This window comes from Pan paniscus, chromosome 6 (genome assembly GCF_029289425.2).
Source record: "Pan paniscus chromosome 6, NHGRI_mPanPan1-v2.0_pri, whole genome shotgun sequence".
Taxonomy (NCBI): Eukaryota; Metazoa; Chordata; class Mammalia; order Primates; family Hominidae; genus Pan; species Pan paniscus.
In genome coordinates this window covers 160,949,443-160,977,214 of record NC_073255.2, presented here as the reverse complement: position 1 = coordinate 160,977,214, position 27,772 = coordinate 160,949,443, and the positions used below count along the sequence as shown (strand labels likewise).

Below are 27,772 nucleotides of genomic sequence, written 5' to 3'. Positions count from 1 at the left end.
ATTATTACAATAATTATTATTTGCACTTTAAAGATGAGGAAATGACTCACAGAGAGTTACTTGAGTAACATGCTCAAGGTCACACAGGAGGACACTGACCCCAGGAATCAGTGGTTTTTACTACCACACCCATTCTGGCACCAGTGATTTTAATTCTAAGCATTTAAAAATCTTAAAACTATTTTTATGAAATATACATAAATAAATACAATAATATCTAATCATGATAAGAGTTACAAAGAAAAAATAGGCTAACGAGATCAAGAGTAATACAAGATTTATAAATCCTTGTTTAATCTTATGAAAAAAGTACTCTCAGTAACGATTTGAGAAGTCAAAAGAACTGGATATGGAGATATTAAGTAATTTATCCACGGTTATAGAGTCAGGATTAGAATAACACAGTAAACAGTAAAAATGTTTACTAAATAATTTAGAAAAAATAACTATAAAGTAAAATGTATAATATAACCTCTGAAGAAAAAGTTGTAAAAATATACTTGCATGTGTATTTATACACATATATTCATTTTTATGTACTAATCATATATGTATATGTGTGTATCATGGTACCAAAGCAGCACTAGTAACATTCACAAAGGACCTACATATAAATGAATAATCATTATATTTTACATCTTATTTAATGTAATTTCTTAACAGTGTATAGTACTCTTTTTTTCTTTTTTTTTTTTTTCTTTTTTTTTTTTTTTCTTGTTTTTTTTTTGAGATGGAATTTCACTCTTGTTGCCCAGGCTGGAGTGCAATGGCACAATCTTGGCTCACTGCAACCTCTACCTCTCAGGTTCAAGTGATTCTCCTGCCTCAGCCTCCCAAGTAGCTGAGATTACAGGTGCCCACCACCACACCTGGCTAATTTTTGTATTTTTAGTAGAGATGGGGTTTCCCCATGTTGACCAGGCTGGTCTTGAACTCCTGACATCAGGTGATCCACCCACCTCAGCCTCCCAAAGTGCTGAGATTACAGACGTGAACCACCATGCCCAGACAGCACTCTTGATTATTACTTCTTTTTGTCCCCTTAGGAAAAAATTTTTAATTAGAGGTGCTGTGGTCTGAATGTTTGTGTGCCCCCAAATTCAGATGTTAAAACCTAATCATCAGTGTGATGGTCTTAGGTGGTGGCAGCTTTAGAAGGGGATTAGGTCATAAGGGCAGAGCACTTGTGATTGGGATAAGTGCCCTTAGTTCTTGTGAACGTCATAAAATGTATTTACACAAACCTAGATGAGATAATCTACTGTGTACCTAAGTTATAGGGAGCCTATTGCTCCGAGGCTACAAACCTGTACAGCACATTATTATGCTGAATAAAAGACCTCAGAGAGCTTTCTCACTACTGTGGCCATGGGAAGACACAGTGAGAATATGGCTGTTTATGAATCAAAAAGGAGGGCCTCACCAGACACCAAATTAGCTGGCATCTTGATGCTGGACTTTCTAGCTTCGAGAGCTGTGAGAAATATCTATGGTATTTTGTTATAGTAGCCTAAAAAGGCTAAAAAAATGGATCTAGATTTTTAAATCTGTTATGTTATTATTGAATGTTTATAATTTTTTCTCAAATATTTAAAATAAGGAGAAATATAAAAAATAAAGAAACTCACATTTAGAAATAAAACATTTTCTATATATTTGATGTGTCCTGGGCACTCCTCCCTAATATAATACAAATTCTCCTCAACCATGACCAACAGAGAGAACCACTATCCTGAATTTGGTATTTAATATACTATTTCTTCACGTTTCTTTTTTTTTTTTTTTTTTTTTTGAGACAGAGTCTCGCTCTGTCGCCCAGGCTGGAGTGCAGTGGCACAATCTCGACTCACTGCAAGCTCCACCTCCCAGGTTCACACCATTCTCCTGCCTCAGCCTCCCAAGTAGCTGGGACTACAGTCACCCACCACCACGGCCAGCTAAGTTTTGTATTTTTTTAGTAGAGACAGGGTTTCACCGTGTTAGCCAGGATGGTCTCGATCTCCTGACCTCATGATCTGCCCACCTCAGCTTCCCAAAGTGCTGGGATTACAGGAGTGAGCCACCGCACCCGGCCCACATTTATTTTTTTCAACTGACTTTTTTCTCATCTTTATTGAGGTGTAATTGGCAATATAAATATTATACAATTACAGTGTACAATGTGATGTTTTGGTACATGTATACATTATAAAATGATTCTCACAATTCACTAGCATCCATCCCCTCACAGTTAACATTTTTTTATAACGAGAACTTTAAGATCTACTGTCTTAGCAAATTTCAAGTATACAAATGCAGTATGATTAACTATAGTCACATTGCTGTATATTATTAGATTTCCAGAACTCATTCATCTTGCAAAACTGAACTGTATACCCTTTAACCAACATACTTCCATTTCCCTTACCCCCAGCCCCTGCTTTCCACTGTTCTACTCTCTGCTTCAAAGAATTTGTCTTTTCAAAAAATTCCACATATAAGTAAGATAATGCAATACAGTCATGCATCACTTAACAACAGAGATACAGTCTGAAAAACATATCATCATGAAATTTTGTTCTTGTGACCATCATAGAATGTACTTACACAAACCTAGATGGGATAACCTACTCCATACCTAGGCTATAAGGTATAGATGGTGCTCCTAGGCTTCAAACATGTACAGCAGGTTATTGTACTAAATACTGTAGGTAATTGTAACACAATGGTAAGTATTTGTGCATCTAAAATAAAACTTAGCTTTTGTAGCTTTTTTACATTATAAACTTTTTTTTTTAGCTTTTAGATTTTTTTGGAATAACAACTAGCTTAAAACACAAACACATTATTATACAGCTTAAATGTTAAGCAGCTTAATAAAACAACTGTATTAAAATATTTTCTTTCTTCACATCCTTATTCTATAAGGTTTTCTTCTGTTTTTAAATTGAAATTTCTTTGTTTTTACTTTCTAAACTTTTTTATTAAAAACTAAGAAAAATATATACCATAACCTAGGCCTACACAGGGTCAGGATCATCAGTATCACTGATGATACTCCACATCTTGTTTCACTGGAATGTCTTCAGGGACAATAACAACCATAGAGTTGTCACCTCCTATGATTACAATGCCTTCTCCTGGAATACCTGCTGGAAAACCTGCTGAGGTTGTTTAAGAGTTAACTTTTTTTAATAAGTAAAAGTACAGTCTAAAATAACAATATAAAGTATAGTACAGTCATTATAGAAATCCATAACATAGTAGTTTATTATCATTATCAAGTATTAGGTACTGTACATAATTGTTCATGCTATACTTTTATATGACTGGCAATGAAGTGGGTTTGTTTACAACAGCATTACCATAAATATGAGTAATGCATTGTGCTATGAAATTACAATGACTATAATGTCTCTAGGCAATAGGAATTTTTCAGCTGCACTGTAATCTTATGGGACCTGTATTAGTTCATTTTTATACTGCTATAAAGAACTGTCTGAGACTGCATAATTTTAAAGGAAAGAGGTTTAATTGACCAAAGTTCCAAAGTTTCCAAAGTTGGAAATTATGGCTAGGGTGGCCTCAGGAAACTAACAATCATGGCAGAAGGAGAAAGGGAAGCAAGGCACCTTCTTCACAAGGCAGCAGGAGGGAGAAATGCTAAGTGAAGGGAGAAAGAGCCCTTTATAAAACCATCAGATGTCATGAGAACTCACTCACTATCATGGGAACAGCATGCGGGAAACCGCCACAAAGCCTACAATATCATCGTGCCCATGGCCCCTCATAGATCTTATGTCCCTTTCACATTTCAAAACCAAGCATGCCTTCCCAACAGTTCTCCAAAGTTTTAATTCATTCCAGCATTAACCCAAAAGTCCAAGTCCAAAGTCTCATCTGAGACAAGGCAAGTTCCTTCCATCTATGAGCCTGTAAAACCAAAAGCAAGTTTGTTACTTTTTAGTTACAGTGGGGGTACAGGCAGTGGGTAAATACACCCATTCCAAATGGGGGAAACTGGCCAAAATGAAGGGCTCCAGGCAAGTCTGAAATCCAGTGGAGCAGTCAAGTCTTAAAGTTCTTAAATGATCTCCTTTAACTCCATGTCTCACATCCAGGTAACGCTGATGCAAGAGGTTGGCTCCCATGGCCTTGCACAGCTCCACCCCTGTGGCTTTGCAGAGTACAGCCCCCATCCCAGCTGCTTTCATGGGCAGGCATCGAGTGTCTGTGGTTTGTCCAGGCATATGGTGCAAGCCGTCTGTTGATCTACCATTCTGGGGTCTGGAGGAGAGTGGCCCTCTTCTCACAGCTCCACTAGGCAGTGCCATTGGAGCCACTGTGTGGGGGCTCCAGCTCCCCATTTCCCTTCTGCACTGCCCTAGCAGAGGTTCTCCATGAGGGGGTCCACCCCTGAACAAACTTCTGCCTGGACATCCAGACATTTCCATACATCTTCTGAAATCTAGGTGGAGGTTCCCAAACCTCAATTCTTTACTTCTCTGCACTCACAGGTTGAACACCACATGGAAGCTGTCAAGGCTTGGGGCTTACACCCTCTGAAGCAAAGACCTAAGCTATACGTTGGGCCCTTTTTGCCATGGCGGGGACACAAGAACACCAAGTTCTGAGACTGCACAAAGCAGCAAGTCTCAGGGCCCAGCCCATGAAACCACTTTTTCCTTCTAGGCCTCTGGGCCTGCGATAGAAGGGTCTTCCCTGAAGACCTCTGAAGTGCCCTGGAGACATTTTCCCTATTGTCTTGGCTTAACATTTGGTTCCTTGTTACTTATGCAAATTTCTGAAGCTGGCTTGAATTTCTCCTCAGAAAATGGGTTTTTCTATTGCATCATCAGGCTGCAAATTTTCTGAACTTTTATTCTCTGCTTCCCTTTTAAACATAGTTCCAATTCCAAACCATCCCTTTGCAAATGTATAAAACTGAATGCTTTTAAGAGCACCCACATCATCTCTTGAACCCTTTGCTGCTTAGAAATTTCTTCTACCAGATACCCTAAATTATCTCTCTCATGTTCCAGGTTCCACAGATCTCTAGGGCAGGGGCAAAATTCCACCAGTTACTTTGTTAAAGCATAGCAAGAATCACCTTTATTCCATTTCCCAATGAGTCCCTCATCTTCATCTGAGACCACCTCAGCCTGGACTTCGTTGTCCATATCATATCAGCAGTTTGGTCAAAGCCATTCAACAAGTCTCTAGGAAGTTCCATACTTTCCCACATCTTCCTGTCTTCTGAGCCCTCCAAGCTGTTCCAACATTTGCCTTTTACCAAGTTCCAAAGTCACTTCAACATTTTCAGGTATCTTCATAGCAGCATCCCATTCTCTGCAGTACCAATTTACTTTATTAGCTCATTTTCATTCTGCTACAAAGAACTGCCTGAGACTGGATAATTTAAAAAAGAAAGAGGTTTAGTTGACTCACAGTTCAGCATGGCTGGGGAGGCCTCAGGCAACTTACAATCATTGTAGAAGGTGAAGGGAAAGCAAGGCACCTTCTTCTCAAGGTGACAGGAAGAAGAAGGGCTGAGTGAAGGGGGAAAGAGCTCTTTATAAAACCATCAGATCTCATGAGAATTCACTCACTATCATAAGAACAGCATGGGGAAACCATCTCCATGATTCAATTACCTCCACCTAGTCTCTCCCTTGACACATAGGGATTATGGGGATTATGAGAATTACAACTCAAGCTGAGATTTGGGTAGGAACACAAAGCCTAATCATATCAGGATCACTGCCCTATATGCAGTCCATTATTGACTGAAACATTGTCATGTGGCACATGATTGTACCAAATATTATTTTTCCATAACCCTTTCAGGGACACTTAGGTTGATTCCATATCTTGGCTATCATGAATAATGTTGCAATGAACATGGGAGTGGAATATCTCTTCAGCATGTTGCTTTCAATTCCATTCAATATTTACCCAGGAGTGGGGTTGCTGGATTATATAGTAGTTATATTTAATTTTTTTTGAGAAACCTCCATAATATTTTCTATACTGGCTGTACTAATTTAAATTCCCACCAACAATGTATAAGGGTTCATTTTTTTCCACATTCCTGCCAACACTTTTATTTTTTGTCATTTTGATAATAGCCATTCTAGCAGTGTGAAGTCCTATCTCATTGTAGTTTTGATTTGCATTTCCCTTATGATTGATATTAAACATATTTTATATGCATGTTGGCCAGCTGTGTCTTCTTTTGAGAAATGTCTATTCGAATGCAGTGCCCATTTTTTAATGAAGTCATTTGTTTTCTTGTTATTGTTTGCATTCCATGTATATTTTGGATATGAACCCCTTATTGGATATATGATTTGAAAATATTTTCTCCTATCCTGTAAGTTGTCTCTTTCCTCTGCTGATTGCTTCTTTTGCTATGCAGCAACTTCTTAATTTGATGCAACACCCTTTGCCTGTTTTTGTTTTTGTTGCCTATAATTTAGGGGTCTTATCCAAAAAATCATTGCCCAGGTCAATTTCAAAAGACATTTTCCTTATTTTTTTCCTAATAATTTTACAAGTTCCTGTCTTATGAAGTCTTTAATAGATTTTGAGCTAATTTTTATACATGGAGTGAGATAAGGATCCAGTTTCATTCTTCTGCATGTGGATATCCAGTTTTCCCAACACCATTTACTGAGAGACCATCCTTTAACTGCTGTGTGTTCTTGACGCTTTTGTCAAAGGTCAATTGACCATAAATGCATAGTCTGTACCTGTCTTTATACCTTTATTTTGCACGTATGAATCACTAGGAAGCATGGAATTGTCCACATATTTTCAAATCTTACATAAATGGTGTTATAGTTTACATAGTCTCTTCTATTGTTTTGTTGTTGTTCAACACTGTTCATGTGTGATTTATCAACATTAATATGTCATTCTGTTTCATTTATTCTCAGTGTATCCCTACAAAATTCATGTATTCATTCTTCTCTTGGCAGATATTTGTTACTTTTTAAAATGTTAAAAATAGTGCTGGTAGAGCAAGTAGTTATGCAGACATGAGCAGGGAAGGAGAGGTGCCTCCCCGAGAAATGTAAGGTGACCATCAGGTGATGGTCAGGTGGTTGTTAAACTGTCACTCTAAAATAATTATTGGGGCAGGCCCTGAGGCTCACATCTGTAATCCCAGCACTTTAGGAGGCCGAGGCGGGTGGATCACTTGAGGTCAGGAGTTCAAGACAAACCTGGCCAACATTGTAAAACCCCATCTCTATTAAAAATACAAAAAAAAATTAGCTGGGCATGGTGATGGGCACCTGTTGTCAGCTACTTGGGAGGTTGAGGCATGAGAATTGCTTGAACCCAGGAGGCAGACGTTGCAGTGAGCCAAGATTGTGCCACTGCATTCCAGTCTGGGTGACAGAGCAAGACTCCATCTCAAATTAATTAATTAATTAATTAATAATTGGTGGCAGCTAGCACCAAGGCAAAGTAGTCTTTCAATAGATAGAAAATACCTGAAGCTGGTGATTAGCTATTTCCCGATAAGATCTCAGGAGTTGGGCAGGTGGGTTCAAGCATGCACACTAAAAGGCAAAATGGTGGAGTTTAACTGGTATATAACCTTCCTCTAGGAACACTTGACCGGTAAAGGGAAAACTTCAGTGAGCAGATGCACAACTTCAGTAAACACACTGCACATGTGGCCCCTCCCAAGTTCTGGCAGGCCACTGTGCATGCAGACAGCCCATTCCAAGGGAAGAATCGGGGAAGAAGAAACAAAAACCCTGGAATCATGCCAATGTATAAAACTGCAAGTCAAGAGTCCCTTGGCTCTCTCAAGTTGCCCACCTGGGCCTCTTCCAAGTGTACTTCTGTTTGTTCATGCTCTAAAACATTTTAATAAACTTTCACTTCTACCCCAAAACTTGCCTCAGTCTCTCACTTTGCCTTCTGCCCCTTGGCCAAATTCTTTCCTCTGAAGAGACAAAAATCAAGCTTACTGCATTCTCACCAGCATCCATTATTATGTCTCTTTTTGATAAAAGCCATTATAATGGGGGTGAGATAATATCTCATTGCAGTTTTGATTTGCATTTCTCTGATGCCTAGTGATATTGAGAATTTTTCATATACTTATCAATCAATTGCATGTCTTCTTTTGAGGAATACCTATTCAGATTTTTTGCCCAGTTTTTAATCAGATTATTCGTTTTGTTGTTGTTGAGTTATTTGAGCTTTTCCTATATTATTGATATTAATCCCTTGTCAGATGGATAATTTGTAAATATTTTCTCCCATTATGTGGATTGTCTCTTCACTTTTTTCAGTTTCTTTTGCTGTGCTGAAGCTTTTTAACCTGATGTGATCCCATTTGTCCATTTTTGCTTTGGTGGTCTGTTCTTTTGTGGTCTTATTCAAGAATTTTTTGCCCAGATCAATGTGAGCATTTCCCCAGTGTTTTTTTTCTAGTAGATTTTAGATTTAAGTCTTTAATTCATTTTTTTTTATTTTTGTTAATTGTGAGAGATAGGGGTCCAGTTTCATTCTTCTGCATATGAATATCCAGTTTTTCCACCATCATTTATTGAAGAGACTGTTCTTTCCCCAGTGTATGCTCTTGGCACCTTTGTCAAAAATGAGTTCACTGTAAATATGTGGTTTTTTCCTGGGGTTGTCTTGTTCTCTTGGTCTGTGTGTGTCTGTTTTTAATGCCAGTACCATGCTGGTTTGGTTACTATAGCTTTGTAATATAATTTAAAGTCAGGTAATGTGATTTCTCAAGCTGGGTTCTTTTTGCTCAGGATTACTTTGGCTATTCTGGGTCTTTTGTGGTTACATAAAAATTTTAGAATTACTTTTCCTATTTCTTAAAAAATGCCATTTTCATAGGGAATGCATTGAATCTGTAGATTGTTTGGGGGTTACAGACATTTTAACAATATTAATTATTTTAATCTGTGAACATGGAATTTCTTTCCATTTTTGGGTGTCCTCTTCAATTCCTTTTATTAATGTTTTATAGTTTTCATTATAGAGAGTTTTCACTTCTTTTGTTAAATTTATTCCTAGGTATTTTATTTTATTTCTAGTAAATGGGATTATTTTCTTGGTTTCTCTTCAACTTCACTGAATTTATCATTTCTAATAGTGGGTTTTTTTTTTGGAGTCTTTAGGTTTTTCTAAAGATAATATCATATTATCTACAAACAAGGATAATTCCACTTTCACCACTTTTATTCAGCATAGTACTAGAAGTCCTAGCCAGAGCAATCAGACAAAAGAAGAAAATTAAGGGGATGCAAATTGTACAGGAACCGATACATTATTTAACCAATTTTCACTGTACATAACTACAGCTTACCCCACAGTGAAGCTCTTGAGAAAGAATAGAAAACACATACATCAGAATTTTCCCAGTCAAGGGAAGATAGACATAAGGTATGTTTAATCTCATAGTTGTCAAATTATTGGGTAACAGGAGCCTGTGGATAGATATTAATTCCTAAACACTTCTGGCTCACGGTGGATTTGGATAAAGTGGGTTTTGGAAGCATAAGGGCAACTCTCTAACAAAGATGCATGTGGTGGTTGTCAGAAGTCAGGTGTACAGCTGGGAGGCACAGAAATGGTAAGAAAATCCAAGAGGCTATGTGGACAGACTACTGACTGCATCTGTTGTTACAGGATTGCTTGTTTAAGAGCATGATTGTAATAAAACCTGATATAGATAAGCACATGTATAATTTTATTAAATTTTACCAAATTATTTCTTAAAGTGTTTATGCTAATTTCACTAATAGTAAGAATGTTAATTATAGCATGTAACCATATGCATTATTTCACATCCTCATCCTTTTTTGTGGTAAGAACACTTAAAATTTACTCTTTGCAATTTTCAAGAATACATTGTTCTTAACTATAGTCAACATGTTGTACAATAGATCTCAATGTATTTTTTCTAACTAAAATTTTGTATCCTTTGACAAACATCTCCCCACCGTCCCCACCCCATACCCCATCCTCTGGCAACCACCATTCTACTCTCTGTTTCTATGAGCTTAACTTTTTTGGATTTCATATATGAGATCACATATTTTTGTGTCTGTTTTTGCCCCTTTTCTCTATTAAATCATTTATTCCTTTGTTATTTGAGTTGTAGAAGTTCTTTATATATTCTGAGTTCAATACTTTATTGATATTTGTATTACAAATATCTTTTCTACTCTATTGCTTGTCTTTTCTCATTTTTCATGGTGACTTTTGATGACTGAATTTCAAATTTTTTAAGTAATTATGTTTATCAATCTTTTTACTAACAATCTGTGTTTCTGGTGTTTTGTTTAAAATGCTTGCTTTATTCTATCAACATTTCTGTCCTCTTCCTGAAGAAACAAAGACATAGGTACTCTTGGACACAATTATCCTCCTTCTATCTGACGTGCTTTCATTGTCCAGTATTGTAGCTCTATCTGAAACTCCTCAAAATGGACACTGTCTCAGTCAATATTTGTTTTTATTTACCCACATGTACACTGAGTTTATAATTCTATAATTACACTCTAACTAATGTGATGAATTAATTAATAAAGAACATTTATTTAGTCTCCCCCTATACTATTGATCACTCTGCCTCTGGACAGAAACTCTCCAGAGGTCCCTTGATTTTCCTGTTCATTCTGAGAAAACGCAAAACTCCCATCAACTATTTAAAAATGTTCAGTTCCATATGATCGCCACCTTGATTAAACATTAAGCCTTTTCCTTTCTTTCCACAGCTGGAGTCTGTAGAAAACTGTAGTCAGGAAGGCAGTATAGAACATTTCTTCTTTCTTCTTCCTCCTTTTCTTTTCCCTTTTCCTCTCTCTTCTTAAATTTTTGAAACCTGAGTGTTTAGGTAAAGAGAGGGAGAAGAAAGGGGGCAGGAAGTTCTTAATTGACTAGTACTTGGTACTGTCTTCTCACTCTCTGTGCCTGGCAAGGATTTAAAATTTACTCTCTCCTGGATGCTTTCATGGTTCGTTAGAGACTCTCCTATGTTGTTGATGAAAACAGCTTTAACAATCCCCTCAGCTTGTCTTAATTTTAGACAGGTTTGTTTCTGCCCTCCTTTTCCCTAGAAAATTTACTTTAGGAAACTTACCATTGTAAATTTTTTCTCTGTATCTTTAAGATGTAAATCTTCTCCCAGAAAGGTAATAATTAAAGAAAAAAAAAATTAGCACTCCTATCCCCCAGTCTCTGTGGGAGGTGGTAGGAGCTTAACTTCAATAAGCACCGACTGACAAACATAAATGACCTAATCACATGACCAACTTCCTCCTATGTCCTCCAGTGCTTTCTCACTACACTCCAGTGCTTAAAAGTCTCCTTTTTTTTTTTTAGCAGACTTTTTCTCTATTGCAATAGTTTTAACCCCTTTTTCAATAGTCTTAAATAAAATCGTCTTGCCATTTTTGAAAAGCATCAGTGCTATTTTTCTTTTACACTATGAATATCTCAACTGTAGTTTCTGGTACCAGAATGAATGAGTTTTTAATCTGGTTCATATCTTATGGCTCCTTCATCAGCCCTTAGGTGTCTCAGGGATATGGATTTGCTGATCTAGAGACAACATTAAATGGGATAAAGATTCCCTAGAGCAGTTCATCGGTTCTGAAATGAAGGTCATGGTACAACCCTCCTAAAGCACAAAGGCAGGGTTAAGATCCTGAAGATAGGCTTGGGCTGACATTGTATTATGACAGCAATGACACTTTTTACCTCAAAAAATCCAGCTGGGAGAATTTTAAACTTGGAATTTTGAGCCTTATACCTCCTGCCTTGCAACTCCTTAGCTTTTAGAGAGCCTCTGGCTTTATAAGAGCTGATAAAGCAGTACTGAGTACATCCCTTTAAATTGGTTGTACAATCTAAGGCTGTTCTAGTTAAAGAGGTCCACAATACTAATAAAGATCTATTTTTTTCCAGTTTAATATTTCTGCTGTAGAAAATCCCATTTAGGTGGTCCTATAATGCACTTGTCAGAATATTCTTCCCCTCATTGTGGCTTAGATAGACCAATTTGGATTGCAGGGAGCTAGTTTGACACTGCATGTATGCAATCTAAAGAAATTCTGAAATAGCTAATGAAATGAATCCCAGCCAGAGTCCTTTATGGGGAACAAAAGAGCAAAGACAGATTATGTGGAAGTGTCTCATTCAAAGGGCAGGAGAGAGTGAGGTCATAAATTAAAAACACAATTTCAACTCTAAAATTCAAACCTGGAAAAGCTTAAAGCAGTTAATGATTGAGGTACAAAGGAGGAGAGAAAGTATCAGCAGATATTCCCCTTTAAGATGACTGCAGGTATGTAGAAGACTGATTTAATTGAAATAAATGAAGTCACTATTTGTTAAATTTCTAATGTTCACCTGTAACGTTTCTAAAATTAAAGAAAAAAGCAGAAGATACAGAAGCTATTAGGTGCTAGTTACAGTGCACTGCAAATAAATCCATGCTACAGAAAAGAAGTCAAGACAGAGCTTATTAATTCCAGTGAGAGGCAGAGCTATTCAAACAACATTATACCTGATAATCCAAAAAAAAAGTCCCACATAACTGCATATTATGGCATCCAAATATCATACAAAATGAAAAACATTTTTTTGTTTGATAGATTTTTCAAAGGTGTTATCTCAGCAAATATATCTACTTTGGTGTTTAAGTAGCTTGCAGTAACCGAGTTATTGCATGAATTTGGCAATGTACTGTTAAAATCGGCAACTTTAACCACACGTCTAGGGTTGAAAACAATGTCTGTCTGAGCTAAATTGGCTCATTTTAACTGCAATTTCTTTTTGAATTGAGACAATTTGAAGAACTATGTTCAATAGAAAACAGCCTTTGAAACAGCCTAAATAGAGTTGTTTGGACTGCCATTAAAATGTTTTATAAAATATTTTTTTCTGTCCAAAAGAAAACCCCTACTTGGAAACGTTTATTTATAGACACAGAATATGTTGAATTTTCCCGGGCATTTTTGAAAAACAAAAACTTTTTTTTCCAAAACTTACCAAATTCCTCAGGTTCTTTATGATTGTATTCTTTATCCTCAACTTGTTAACTAACTGAAAACATATTTCAAAAATTTACTTTTACTTTTGCAGTGCTTGAAACAAAAAACTTCTACATTACATTATTTACAGTTACGAGAATATGATAAAATGAAACTCATAAATTTTAGCACAATGTAATAATTTCAAAAATCAATATATTTACTATTAAAGATTTCTTAATGTCATACAGATACCTTTAATTGATGTTATATTAATTATTTTTATCTTCTCACTTTTCAATTTTTAATAATTTTATATTTACAACTATGTTGTAAAAATACAACAACATATTATATACACACTTTGCCCAGTTTCCCAGGTGTTAGCATCTTATGTAACATCATACAGTTATCAAAATCAAGAAACTATGATAAATATAATACTATTATACAATCTACAGACATTATTTAAATTTTCTTCATGTAGAAGTCATTTAAATTTTCCTGATTTTCTACTGTAAAGCATGATGCATTTTGAAGTCATGTGTTTTTAGCTTCCTTTAACTAGAACAAGTTGGTTCCTTAGTCTTTCTCTTTCATGATCTTGAAACTTTTGAAAAGTACTGATCTCATTTTTTTTTTAATGTCACTCAATTTGAATTTTTCTGATGTTTTCTTTGATTTGCTTTGCTTTTTTTGGAGACAGGGTCTCACTCTCCGGCTGGAGTGCAGTAGTGCAATTGTAACTCACTGTAATCCCAAACTCCTGGGCTCAAGAGATCCTCCCTCCTCAGCCTCCATAATAGCTGGAACCACAGCACACACCACCATACCCAGCCCCTGATGTTTTCTGAGTAATGAATTTGGGTTATACATTTTTGGCAGGAATATCCCAAAAGTGATGCTTCCTTCTCAGTGCATCACTTAAAAGGTACATGGTGTTGGCTTCTCCCATTGCTAATGACGATAACTCTGATTACTTGGTTAAAATGGTGTCTGTTAGGTTTCTTCTAATTGAGAAGTCTATTGTGGACCATTAAACCATATAAATATCTTGTTTCTCACATGCCTTTGCCTGCTAATTTTGACTTCCACTTATGCTTCTTGTTTGGATCAATTATTACTGTGGTGTTACTAATAGTAATTTTTCCATTTTCATTATATTTATTAGTTGGGATTTTACCATAAGATACAGTTTTCTGTCTTCCTTACTGTTTTGAGAGCCCCCAGCTAAACTGAGGTTCCAGTACCAGCTTGGCCAGCAACTTTTCCCCAAAAGGAAATGAAAGGAAATGGGACGTGAGTGTTTACTGTGTGCCTTTCACCAGACACTTACTTCTTTTACCTGGCGAATGGCCTAACACCTACTTGTCTGACCCACAACCAGGGGGTCCCTCATATGGGAAACTTATTTATACTGGCAGATGCTCTGTGGCTCTTTTCTGACCAGTGTTCAGTTTATGTCTCCCAGTCATCACTCTGGCACTGGGAACCTGATTTTGTGTTTTTCCAGCTTCTGTAGAAAACCCAGCCTGCAGTAGCTCCTGATTCTTGAGATAAAAGGCACAAATTCAATACACTATCACAATAGAAAATAAGTTCAAAGATTTTTACTTACAGATTCTGAGCAAGGAGGGTACAGTGAGTTGGGTGGGCACTTTTCCATCCCCAGGTCACATGAGGCAGGCATGAAGAGCCAGGAGGAGAGAGAAGAGGGCATAGCAACTAGCAGTATATAGAAATGAATAATCTGTAGGTCGCTTTAGGTTTGTGGGTAAATGCCTGAAGAGTCTGTTTAAAGAAGCAGTGGGAATGCAGGAGCCCAGTCTGCTAGGCAGGAGAAATGCCACTAAGTTCTTATCTCTAACCACCAGTTTGAGCCATTTGGATGTGGTGTAAAATTGGAAACCATGGCAAGAGCAACTTCAGTTATGAGAGAGTTATGAGAGAGCTAAACTATATTCAAAATGGATGCCAAGACAACACAAAATTAAAAGAATTCACTATACTTATGTATTTATGTTGGCAGGGACTCATGCAATTTTATTATTCAGTGAATTATAATCCATTACTATAATAATTTCTGTAGCTCAAATTGCACCAGATTTAGCCATCTAGTGTATCAATGAGTTTCTGTTATTTTTGAGCACCTTACTTTTTTTGAACAAAATAGAGTTAATATGGCAGACCAGAGGCTGCTATCTACAAGAAGGCCTATTTACATGGTTGGACCTTGTCCAGCATCTGGAAACTCGAATTTCTGGAGCATTCTCAGTATTTCCTGATAAAAAGGGATCACTGAACCTAAATTTTTTGTGCAAAAATATGTATTTTATGTCAAGCACTTGCTTTCCTTCTGGTGCCTGGAACTTTGCTACAATAGATGCATAGGAGTCCAACATGACAAAACCTCAAAAGAAGCCAGGGCACTGACTCTCTAATGAGCTTCCTTGGTAGACAGTGTTTCCCATGTGCTATCACAATTTGGTGCTGAAGAAAGTAAACTCATCCTGAGTAATTATACTGGGAAAACTCTTGGAAATTTGCACATTTGTTCCTCTGAACTTCACCCCATGTCCTTTTCCCTTTGCTGATTTTGTTCTGTATATTTTGGCTGCAATAACGTGAGTGTGACTATATGCTGATTCTGTGGGCCTTCAAGCAAATCACCAAAGCTAGGGGTGACCTTGAGACCCCAGGCACAATGCCCCATGCCCAGAATCAACTACTTTTCCAAAGAGCCCTGGTTACTTTCTTTGGAAAATGGTATTCCAAAACCAATACCTGGGCACTAAGTATGCTCACTAGTACTGAGGTGTCATTGCTTCAGGGATCTCTCAGGGACAAAGCTGGGAAATAAAGATATAGCCTTGATTTCATACTGATACCTCCAATTCCAATCCAACACCACAAAGTTTATTCTGCCCTAAACACTTTACGTATTGTATTAGAGTTCTCCAGAGAGAAAGAACCAATAGGAGATAGATGATAGATAGATAGATGATAGATAGATAGATGATAGATAGATAGATAGATAGATAGATAGATAGATAGATAGATAGACAGATAGGTAAGTGAGAGGGGACTTAAGGGAATCAGCTCACATGATTACGGAGGCTGAGAAGTCCTACAGTAGGCTCTCTGCAAGCTGGAGACCCAGGGAAAATGGCAGCTTGGGTCAGTTCAAGTCCAGAAGCCTCAGAACCAGGGAAGTCAATGGCATAACTCCCGCTTCTATGCTGCAGGTTTTAGAACCTGGAGAACCTACTGTTTCAAGTCCTGGAGTCCAAAGGCCAGAAAACCTGAAGTCTGATATCTAAAAACAGAAGAAGAGTGTCCCAGCTGCAAAAGAGAGGAAGCAAATTCACCTTTCCTCCACCTCCCCAATCAATTGGATGGTGCTTGCCCACACCGAGGGTGGATTTTCCCCACTCAGTTCACCCACTCACAGGCCAACCTCCTACAGAAACACTGTCACAGAAACACCCAGAAATAATGCTTTACCAGCTATTTAGGTATCCCTTAATCCATTCAAGTTGACACCTAAAATTAACCATCATGCTTATTTAGAACTCCTTCCTTTAACAGTGAGATACCTGGCTCTCATTATCCACAATACATTTATTTATTCGATGGTAAACAATTTATAGTGAAAAACAAACACTATAAATAAGGTATGATATCTATAATTCTTTTTGTCTTTAGGCTTAGAGTATATCTTTGGAAAACTATTTTCCAAGTTACTTAAATTAGTCATTTTCTTTTTATTCCTTCATTGTTCTCATTCATTTGTAAGGCAGGTTCATTTGTTTCTATTTGTATTTCCTTTTGCCCCCCACGCCGATATCTGTTAATTTTAATTTTTTCTTGAGTCTGTGAAACATGAACAGGGTTCTAAAAGTCATTTACATATGAAAATGTATGTAAGCATGTGTAAAAATATGAAGAAGCATATGTAAACATGGTTAAATAAAAATATAGTCAGCCTGGTATCCATGGAGTCCACATTGGATGATTCAACCAACCAAGGATAGAAAATATTAGAGAAAAAAAAAAGATGGTGTGTCTGCACTGTATACAGAATTTTTTTCTTGTCTTATTTCCTAAACAATGTAACAACTATTTACACAGTGTTTACATTGCATAAGATATTATAAGTAATGCTGAGATCATTTAAAGTATACAGGAGGATGTGTGTACAAGCAAATGCTATGTAATTTTATATAAGGGACTTGAGCAGCCTCAGATTTTGGTATCCGAGGGTGGATCCTTGAACTAATCCTTAATGGTTACCAAGGGGCTACTGTATGTATAAATATACAGAAATGTATATTCAGAGAAATATCACTTCCATCCATCCCTACTGTCCATTCTTTCCACCCATATTCACTCCCACCATAGGTAACCAATCTCAATTTCTGGTTTGCCCTACCTATGATTTTTGCTTTTGCAAAAATGGGAAGATATATGTATGTTTTCTCATTTCTCCTTATTTCTAACATAAAGGGTACCATATGTTAAATTAAACTAAATTTGGGCTCAGGCTGCCTCTGTACCTTGAGTCCCTAGGTAACAAATTGCAACCTAGCTTAGAATGTAAACAAACTGAGCATAACTTAAAGAATATTTTATAACAAACAGCTAGGTGTCAGTCCATCACAGCAGCTAACATTCTGCCAATCACATGCTGCCAACTAGTCAGACCATGTTCAAACAAGGTAAATGTAGAGCTGTCATCAATCAAGCTATTTCTATATCTCACTTCAATTTTCTGTCTATAAATACTGTCTGCCCATGTTGCTGAGTGGAGATCTCTGAACCTCTTCTGTTTCTGGTTCTAAGAGCTGCCTAATTCACAAATCTGTATTATTCTGTTCTCATACTGCTATAAAAAATACCTGAGACTGGGTAATTTATAAAGGAAAGAGATTTAATTTACTCATTGTTCTGCATGTCTGGGGAGACCGCAGGAAACTTGTAATCATGACAGAAGGGGGAGCAGGCACATCTTACATGGCAGCAGGTGAGAGAGAGTGTAAGAGCAGGGAAAACTGCCTTATAAAACCATTAGATCTTGTAAGAACTCACCCACTATCATGAGAACAGCATGGGGAAACCGCCCCCATAATCTAATTACTTCCCACCAGGTCTCTCCCTAAACACCTGGGGATTACAATTCAAGATGAGATTCGGCTGGGCACACAAAGCCTAACCATATCATACTCTTTGCTCAAATAATTTATGTTAAATTTAACTTGTCAAAAGTTTTTCTTTTAACATATACTATAGATTATTCCTCCACACTTTGCTTTTTACACTTAAATGTATCCTGGAATTTATCCAATATCACTCCACAGAGGTCTTCTTCCAGCTGCAAGGTGCACCTTCATTCAACCATCCTCCTATGTTGGGTAATTGCAGGCAATACTGCAATTAATAACTTTATGCATATGTATTTTATTAATGTTAGAAATATATATTTAGAGTAATTCCCAGAAATGGACTTCTTCAGTCAAAAAGTTAAGTATGCATGCAATTTTGTTAGATGTTGCCAAATTTCCCTCCTGGAGGCTGTGCCATTTTGCAATCCCAACAGCAATGTATGTGTCCTGGTTCCCAAAAGCCTGACCAATTAATTGTGCTGTCATATTTTTAAGATTTATTTTTACCAAACTAACAGTGAGAAATCATACCTCAATGTAATTTTAATTTGTATTCTTCAAATGATAAGTGATATTAAACAGATTTTCTTATGTTTAAGGACCATTGTTCTGTCTTTTTTGTAGAGTGTCTATACATGTAATTTTTCCAATTTTTCTATTGGACATATAATCCTTTATCCTAAATTTTTAAGAGTTTTTAACATATTAGAGATATTCATCTTTTACGTATGGTTTACATGCAAATATTTTCTCCAGGATCATCAACTGTCTTTTTAATTTGTTCATGATATTCTTTGCATACAAATAATTTTAATTTAATGTAGTCAAAGGTATCAATTTATTACATCTGGATTTTGGATATAGTTTAAAAGCCTTTCCTGCACCTTAAAAAGTGACTTGTACACGTTTTCCTCTATTACTTGTATAGTTTCAATTTTTTTTAACCTTTACATCCTTGATCCATTTGGAGTTTATTCTTGTGTATAGCTTAAGCTATATATCTAATTTTATATTTTTCCAAATGGTTATTCAGTTGTCTCAATAGAATTTACCATAGTCTATCTTTCCTCCAGTGACTTGAGATGTCACTTTTATTAAATTTCTATATATGTTGTGTCTATTTTTAGATACTTTTTCCTGTCCTGTTCCTCTTATCTGTTTGTCTATTCATGAGCCAGTACCACACTGATTTAATTATAGTTGCTTCATGGCATGTTTTAAATGTCTGGTAGGGCTGGTCCTCCCTCATAGTCTTACTTTTTTAATGTTTTCCTGGCCAATCTTGAAATTCTTGTTTGTTTGTTTGTTTTCTGTTTTGAGACGGAGTCTCGCTCTGTCACCCAGTGGCACAATCTCATCTCACTGCAAGCTCCACCTCCCGGATTCATGCAATTCTTCTGCCTCAGCCTCCCAAGTAGCTGGGACTACAGGTTCCTGCCACCACCCCCGGCTAAATTTTTTTGTATTTTTAGTAGAGACAGGGTTTCACCATGTTAGCCAGGAAGGTCTCAATCTCCTGACCTCGTGATCTGCCCGCCACAGCCTCCCAAAGTGCTGGGATTACAGGTATGAGCCACCACGCCCAGCCATCTTGAAATTTTTTATAAGAACTTTACAATTTTTCTAGCTCAACTAAAAATCGTTTGCTGGTATTTTTATTGAATTGTATTACAATTATACATTAACTTAGGGAAATGACTACTTTATGATATTGAGTCATCCTATCCAAGAACGGGAAATTTTCTTTTATGTGTTCAAATCTACTTCTGTGTCTTTTAAGAAAAATTCAGTCATACATACAAAACCATTTATATGTAGATTAACCAATCAAAGACACAAACTAAACTTATACATATGTCCAATCCATACCCCTTCCAGATATATTCTAAGACCCAGGGTATAACAGAAATCCATGAATGGGCTTCGAGACCATAATGGATACCATAAATTATATATAAAGTTTTATGTGTGTGTGTGTAGTTTAAACTGAATTTTTATTTTGTACTGTTTTCTCTGAGAGATCATTATAGTTTTTTTTCCACATTCTTATCCAAATACAAACTTTCTGGAATGTGTGATTACCCAACAATAGCAATCCTATGTTAACAAAGAAACAATACACATATGACCCTGTGTGTGTCTGTGTGCCTCCAAGTCTGATGAATCAAGCAGCAAATAATTCTTCTCCACCCAGAATTGAGCCAAGCAAAATGATAGAAGGGGATATAAAAATGATCCTTTTACTAAAAAAAAACTACCTACTGTTTGGGACAAAAAACTAAAACTCTGAAATCAAATCAGGAACCAGAAACGTCACCTACAAGCTAATTCAACACAGAAATCAATAAAGAAGAGATCATTCCAACTTAGATTCTTTTCTATTTCCCCTAAGTGTTGGCTGGTCTGAGAAATAAAGGGAAAGAGTACAAAACAGAGAAATTTTAAAGCTGGGCATCCGGGAGAGACATCACATGTCGGCAGGTTCTGTGATGCCCTCTAAGCTACAAAACCAACAAGTTTTTATTAGTGATTTTCAAAGGGGAGGGAGTGTATGAGTGTGGGTCACAGAGATCACACGCTTCACAAGGTAATAAAAGATTACAACGCAAATGGAGGCAGGGTGAGATCACAGGACCAGGGCAAAATTAAAATTGCTGATGAAGTTTTGGGTACACATTGTCATTGATAACATCTTATCAGGAGGCAGGGTTTGAGAGCAGACAACCGGTCTGAGTAAAATTTATTAGGCGGGAATTTCCTCGTCCTAATAGGCCTGGGAGCACTACAGGAGACCGGAGCTTATTTCATCCCTTATCTACAACCATAAAAGACAGACATTCCCAGAGCGGCCATTTTAGAAACCTACCCATGGGAATGCATTCTCTTTCTCAGGGCTTCTCCTTGCTGAGAAAAGGAATTCAGAGCTATTTCTCCTATTTGCTTTTGAAAGGAGAGAAATATGGCTCTGTTCCGCCTGGCTCTCAGGCAGCCAGACCTAATGGTTACCTCCCTTGTTCCCTGAACATTGCTGTTATCCTGTTCTTTTTTCAAGGTGCCCAGATTTCATATTGTTTAAACACACATGCTTTACAAACAATTTGTGCAGTTAACGCAATCATCACAGGGTCCTGAGGCCACATACATCCTCAGCTTACGAAGATGACGGGATTAAGAGAGTAAACACAGGCATAGGAAATCACAAGAGTATTGATTGGGGAAGTGATGAATGTCCATGAAATCTTCACAACTTATGTTCAGAGACTGCAGTAAAGACAGGCGTAAGAAATTATAAAAGTATTAATTTGGGGAACTAATAAATGTCTATGAAATCTTCACAATTTATGTTCTTCTGCCATGGCTTCAGCCGGTCATTCTGTTCAGGGTCCCTGACTTCCTGCAACACTGTTTGGGGCAAAAAAATAAAACTCTAAAATCAAATAAAGAACCAGAACTGTCGCCTACAATCTAATTCAACACAGAAATCAATAAAGAAGAAATCAGCTCTGTCAGAATACCCTGTATGCATAGAGATGCCTTAATGTAGCCTTCTCCATTTGGAAAGAGAAGAGATTCTAGATAAGGTGATTGAATTATAAAAACATAATTACATTATTTCATAGTCGTAACATTTCCCATATTCAGGATTTTTATTTATTTATGGTGGTGATGACGTTGAAGGTATGAAATGAAAGGTGAGTAATATTTCACTTTTTTAATAGAGCAATTGTCTTTATTTGATTACATTTTCCAAAGGCATGACAACTTGTGTTTGGCAGTATCTCTACCATGTGACCCTCTGTTGTTCTGTGTTTTTCTTCCCAGACTTGTACTCTACATCTTCTACTGTCTTCCTTCATTCACTTTCTCATTTGTCCCTTTTGCATCTTTGTCCTCTCCAGGCTTATGCGTATGCTTTCCACTAGAATTAAGAACACTGTTTATCCCCATCGAAGGTTTTAGCTTGAATAGTCCTTCTGATGATCTAGATCAGTGGTTCTTCATCTTGTTTGTGCACTAAAATTGCTGGAGCACTTTTTTAACAAATAGTGATGCCCGGGCCCGACCTCCAGAGATTCTGTTTAGTTGGTCTGATTGGGGGTCTAGCCATTGCTATAACTTATAATTCTCCCAAGTGAGCCTTAGATGCAGCTGGGATTAATAACTGACTCAGAGTTCCCACTCATTAACAAACTAGTTCTGGGCAAGAACCTGTAAGATCACTCATCCTAGACCAGGAGAGCACTCTCAGCCTGTATATTTCACCAGCTGAATTTACAGTTACTTTTTCCTTTTACTTTGTAGTTCTGTTTGGTAATCAAGGAATTTTAGAGACGATTTAGCTCAGTTTTGTCATTCTGAAGAAAAACAATCTAAAGCTCACAGAGAGAGAAAAAAATCTTACCAAAATGACACATCTTGTAAGTGAAGTACCAAGAAAGACTACACTATGTAATTGCCTTTAAAATATGGTTTTTATGTTTCAAGATAATCCTTGATACATGTTCAGTAGCTAGCTCTCTCTTGTCAAATTGGCATTTTACCTTCTGCTTTCCAGCTTGTATGTTTCCCACTCTATGACAATAAGATTATTAATTTTTGTTTGTTGGATTATAGTATTAAAATTGTGAGGTAATATTCCCCCTCTTATACCATAGCACAAATTCTTCCATATCACAAATTTTGACACTCCTAGCAACTTCACCCCCAAACTTTACCTCCATCTGAAAAATAAGAACACAAAGTCATTACGTAAAGTCTTATCAGCCCAAAGGATCACCCGACAAATGATAAAACCTGAAATATATTGCTTTAAATTAATTACCTATATATGGAAACTCACCTGTATGAAATTTTTCTTAATTTAAAAAAAACCCAAAAGCAAAAGTACACTGTGAGCGCCATCTCCTGGAGAGATCATGACAATTTGAGATGTGTCCTCCCTCACTACCACACACAGTATTTAGCTTTTGTCCTTTATTTTATGTATTTGCTCATTTATTTACAATTTGCCCATAATATATTTGAGGTAGCTTCCAAAATAGACAAATAATAGAAAACACTAAATTTAAAACCATGAGAATCAGAGGAATATACACTGGAAAGGAAGGTATGGGACAAGAAGCAGAAATTAAATACTGATAATCGGGGTTTCCACAGAGCAGCAAAGAAGGGGCTATACATTTAGTGAAGGGTTTTGGGAGGGTTGAATAATTAGTTTATTTTCTTATATGTTAACTTTGAGTTGTCTATAAGACATATGTGAGTAACTGTCAAGTATGTAGCTGAATATACAGCCCTAAAACTCAGGAAAGATCTGATGGCGAGATACAGATTTGAAGCTGATCAGCATGTGGTCACTGAGGTGCTGGGCCCCATGGGCATTTCCCAGAAGGAGGAGAAGGACATGAAGCCCAGCGCAGAACCCTGAGGGATGTTAGTATTTAAGGAATGTTCAGTGATTTTGTTGACAGCTATTGTGAAACCTTGCTGCTTGTCTTCTTAGTTTAAAATAATTTAAACAAAAGACATACAGCAGAGGAGGTGCAGCATAGAGAACTTTATTGCAAAGGAGAAAGAATACTCTGAAAGCAAGGTGCAGAATAGACAGCAAACTCTTTGAGACAATTCAGAGCTGGCTGCTCATAAGGGTGAGACAGTGTTGACTGTTTACCAGGGAAACTCCCTTTATGGGAGTCTTACATGATTATTTCTAAGGGGGTGGGAAGAGGTGTTACTGGTAAGCATGTTCTGGGTGCACATGTGTAGTAGTTGTACATGCTTGCTCATACATTGTATGTCTCCTTAGCTTCTTAAATCTCCACTTGGGTGTGTTTTTACTGTTACAATGAGCAGAGTCAGTCTGAGGCCCAGTAAAATCAAAGTGCACATGCTCTCTACAGAAAAATTCTCGATTAGATATAGCTTCACTTGAAAGAGCTTGACTACAATACAAATACTGGGGCTTATTGTGTTCCCTGTGCCATCACCATGGTAGCAGTGTCCCAAGCACATGGTTACTTTCCTGACTACCTTTGCTGCCTCATTTCTCCACTAAGAAATTTAGGGCCCATAGCGGGGAGGAGACAAGATGGCCAAATAGGAACAGCTCCGGTCTACAGCTCCCAGCGTGAGCAACACAGAAGACGGGTGATTTCTGCATTTCCATCTGAGGTACCAGGTTCATCTCACTAGGGAGTGCCGGACGGTGGGCACAGGACAGTGGGTGCAGCACACCGCGCACCAGCCAAAGCAGGGCGAGGCATTGCCTCACTTGGGAAGTGCAAGTGATCAGGGAGTTCCCTTTCCTGGTCAAGGAAAGGGGTGACAGATGGCATCTGAAAAATTGGGCCACTCCCACCTGAATACTGCGCTTTTCTGACAGGCTTAGGAAACGGCGCACCAAGTGATTATATCCCACACCTGGCTCGGAGGGTCCTACGCCCACAGAGTCTAGCTGATTGCTAGCACAGCAGTCTGAGATCAAACTGCAAGGCGGCAGCAAGGCTGGGGGAGGGGCACCCGCCTTTGCCTAGGCTTGCTTAGGTAAACAAAGCAGCCTGGAAGCTGGAACTGGGTGGAGCCCACCACAGCTCAAGGCCTGCCTGCCTCTGTAGGCTCCACCTCTGGGGGCAGGGCACAGACAAACAAAAAGACAGCAGTAACCTCTGCAGACTTAAATGTCCCTGTCTGACAGCTTTGAGGAGAGAAGTGGTTCTCCCAGCACTCAGCTGGAGATCTGAGAACGGGCAGACTGCCTCCTCAAGTGGGTCCCTGACCCCTGACCCCTGAGCAGCCGAACTGGGAGGCACCCCCCAGTAGGGGCAGACTGACACCTCACACGGTCGGGTACTCCTCTGAGACAAAACTTCCAGAGGAAGGATCAGAGAGCAGCATTTGCAGATCAAGAAAATCCGCGGTTCTGCAGACACCACTGCTGATACCCAGGCAAACAGGGTATGGAGTGGACCCCTAGCAAATTCCAACAGACCTGCAGCTGAGGGTCCTGTCTGTTAGAAGGAAAACTAACAAACAGAAAGGACATCCACACCAAAAACCCATCTGTACATCACCATCATCAAAGACCAAAAGTAGATAAAACCACAAAGATGGGGAAAAAACAGAGCAGAAAAACTGGAAACTCTAAAAAGCAGAGTGCCTCTCCTCCTCCAAAGGAATGCAGTTCCTCACCAGCAACGGAACAAAGCTGGATGGAGAATGACTTTGACGAGTTGAGAGAAGAAGGCTTCAGACGACCAAACTACTCCAAGCTACAGGAGGAAATTCAAACCAAAGGCAAAGAAGTTGAAAACTTTGAAAAACATTTAGACGAATGTATAACTAGAATAACCAATACAGAGAAGTGCTTAAAGGAGCTGATGGAGCTGAAAGCCAAGGCTCGAGAACTACGTGAAGAATGCAGAAGCCTCGGGAGCCAATGCGATCAACTGGAAAAAAGGGTGTCAGTGATGGAAGATGAAATGATGAAATGAAGCGAGAAGGGAAGTTTAGAGAAAAAATAATAAAAAGAAACAAACAAAGCCTCCAAGAAATATGGGACTATGTGAAAAGACCAAATCTGCGTCTGATTGGTGTACCTGAAAGTGACGGGGAGAATGGAACCAAGTTGGAAAACACTCTGCAGGATACTACCCAGGAGAACTTCCCCAATCTAGCAAGGCAGGCCAACATTCAAATTCAGGAAATACAGAGAATGCCACAAAGATACTCCTCGAGAAGAGCAACTCCAAGACACATAATTGTCAGATTCACCAAAGTTGAAATGAAGGAAAAAATGTTAAGGGCAGCCAGAGAGAAAGGTTGGGTTACCCACAAAGGGAAGCCCATCAGAGTAACAGCGGATCTCTCGGCAGAAACCCTACAAGCCAGAAGAGAGTGGGGGCCAATATTCAACATTCTTAAAGAAAAGAATTTTCAACCCAGAATTTCATATCCAGCCAAACTAAGCTTCATAAGTGAAGGAGAAATAAAATACTTTACAGACAAGCAAATGCTGAGAGATTTTGTCACCACCAGGCCTGCCCTAAAAGAGCTCCTGAAGGAAGAGCTAAACATGGAAAGGAACAACCGGTACCAGCCGCTGCAAAATCATGCCAAAATGTAAAGACCATCGAGACTAGGAAGAAATTGCACCAACTAACGAGCAAAATAACCAGCTAACATCATGATGACAGGATCAAATTCACACATAACAATATTAACTTTAAATGTAAATGGACTAAATGCTCCAATTAAAAGACACAGACCGGCAAATTGGATAACGAGTCAAGACCCATCAGTGTCTTGTATTCGGGAAACCCATCTCACGGGCAGAGACACACATAGGCTCAAAATAAAAGCATGGAGTAAGATCTACCAAGCAAATGGAAAACAAAAAAAGGCAGAGGTTGCAATCCTAGTCTCTGATAAAACAGACTTTAAACCAACAAAGATCAAAAGAGACAAAGAAGGCCATTACGTAATGGTAAAGGGATCAATTCAACAAGAAGAGCTAACTATCCTAAATATATATGCACCCAATACAGGAGCACCCAGATTCATAAAGCAAGTCCTCAGTGACCTACAAAGAGACTTAGACTCCCACATAATAATAATTGGAGACTTTAACACCCCACTGTCAACATTAGACATATCAACGAGACAGAAAGTCAACAAAGATACCCAGGAATTGAACTCAGCTCTGCACCAAGCGGACCTAATAGACATCTACAGGACTCTCCACCCCAAATCAACAGAATATACATTTTTTTCAGCACCACACCTATTCCAAAATTGACCACATAGTTGCAAGTAAAGCACTCCTCAGCAAATGTAAAAGAACAGAAATTATAACAAACTGTCTCTCAGACCACAGTGCAATCAAACTAGAACTCAGGATTAAGAAAATGACTCAAAACCACTCAACTACATGGAAACTGAACAACCTGCTCCTGAATGACTACTGGGTACATAACGAAATGAAGGCAGAAATAAAGATGTTCTTTGAAACCACCGAGAACAAAGACACAACATACCAGAATCTCTGGGACACATTCAAAGCAGTGTGTACAGGGAAATTTATAGCACTAAATGCCCACAAGAGAAAGCAGGAAAGATCCAAAATTGACACCCTAACATTACAATTAAAAGAACTAGAAAAGCAAGAGCAAACACATTCAAAAGCTAGCAGAAAGCAAGAAATAACTAAAATCAGAGCAGAACTGAAGGAAATAGAGACCAAAAAAACCCTTCAAAAATTAATGAATCCAGGAGCTGGTTTTTTGAAAGGATGAACTAAATTGATAGACTGCTAGCAAGACTAATAAAGAAAAAAAGAAAGAAGAATCAAATAGATGCAATAAAAAATGATAAAGGGGGTATCACCACCAATCCCACAGAAATTCAAACTACCGTCAGAGAATACTACAAACACCTCTACGCAAATAAACTAGAAAATCTAGAGGAAATGGATACATTCCTCGACACATACACTCTCCCAAGACTAAACCAGGAAGAAGTTGAATCTCTGAATAGACCAATAACAGGATCTGAAATTGTGGCAATAATCAATAGCTTACCAACCAAAAAGAGTCCAGGACCAGATGGATTCACAGC

The 27,772-nt window shown here is 37.9% G+C and overlaps 1 long non-coding RNA gene across 1 annotated transcript; it reads right to left on the bottom strand.

The window, feature by feature from the left end:
* Positions 1-1,766: 1,766 nt before the first annotated feature.
* LOC134730818 (uncharacterized) lies at positions 1,767-13,055 on the bottom strand. The gene is made up of 2 exons (XR_010112794.1): positions 13,018-13,055; positions 1,767-10,846 (listed from the first exon to the last, which is right to left on the bottom strand). It is a non-coding gene; the product is annotated as an uncharacterized LOC134730818 (long non-coding RNA).
* Positions 13,056-27,772: the final 14,717 nt, after the last annotated feature.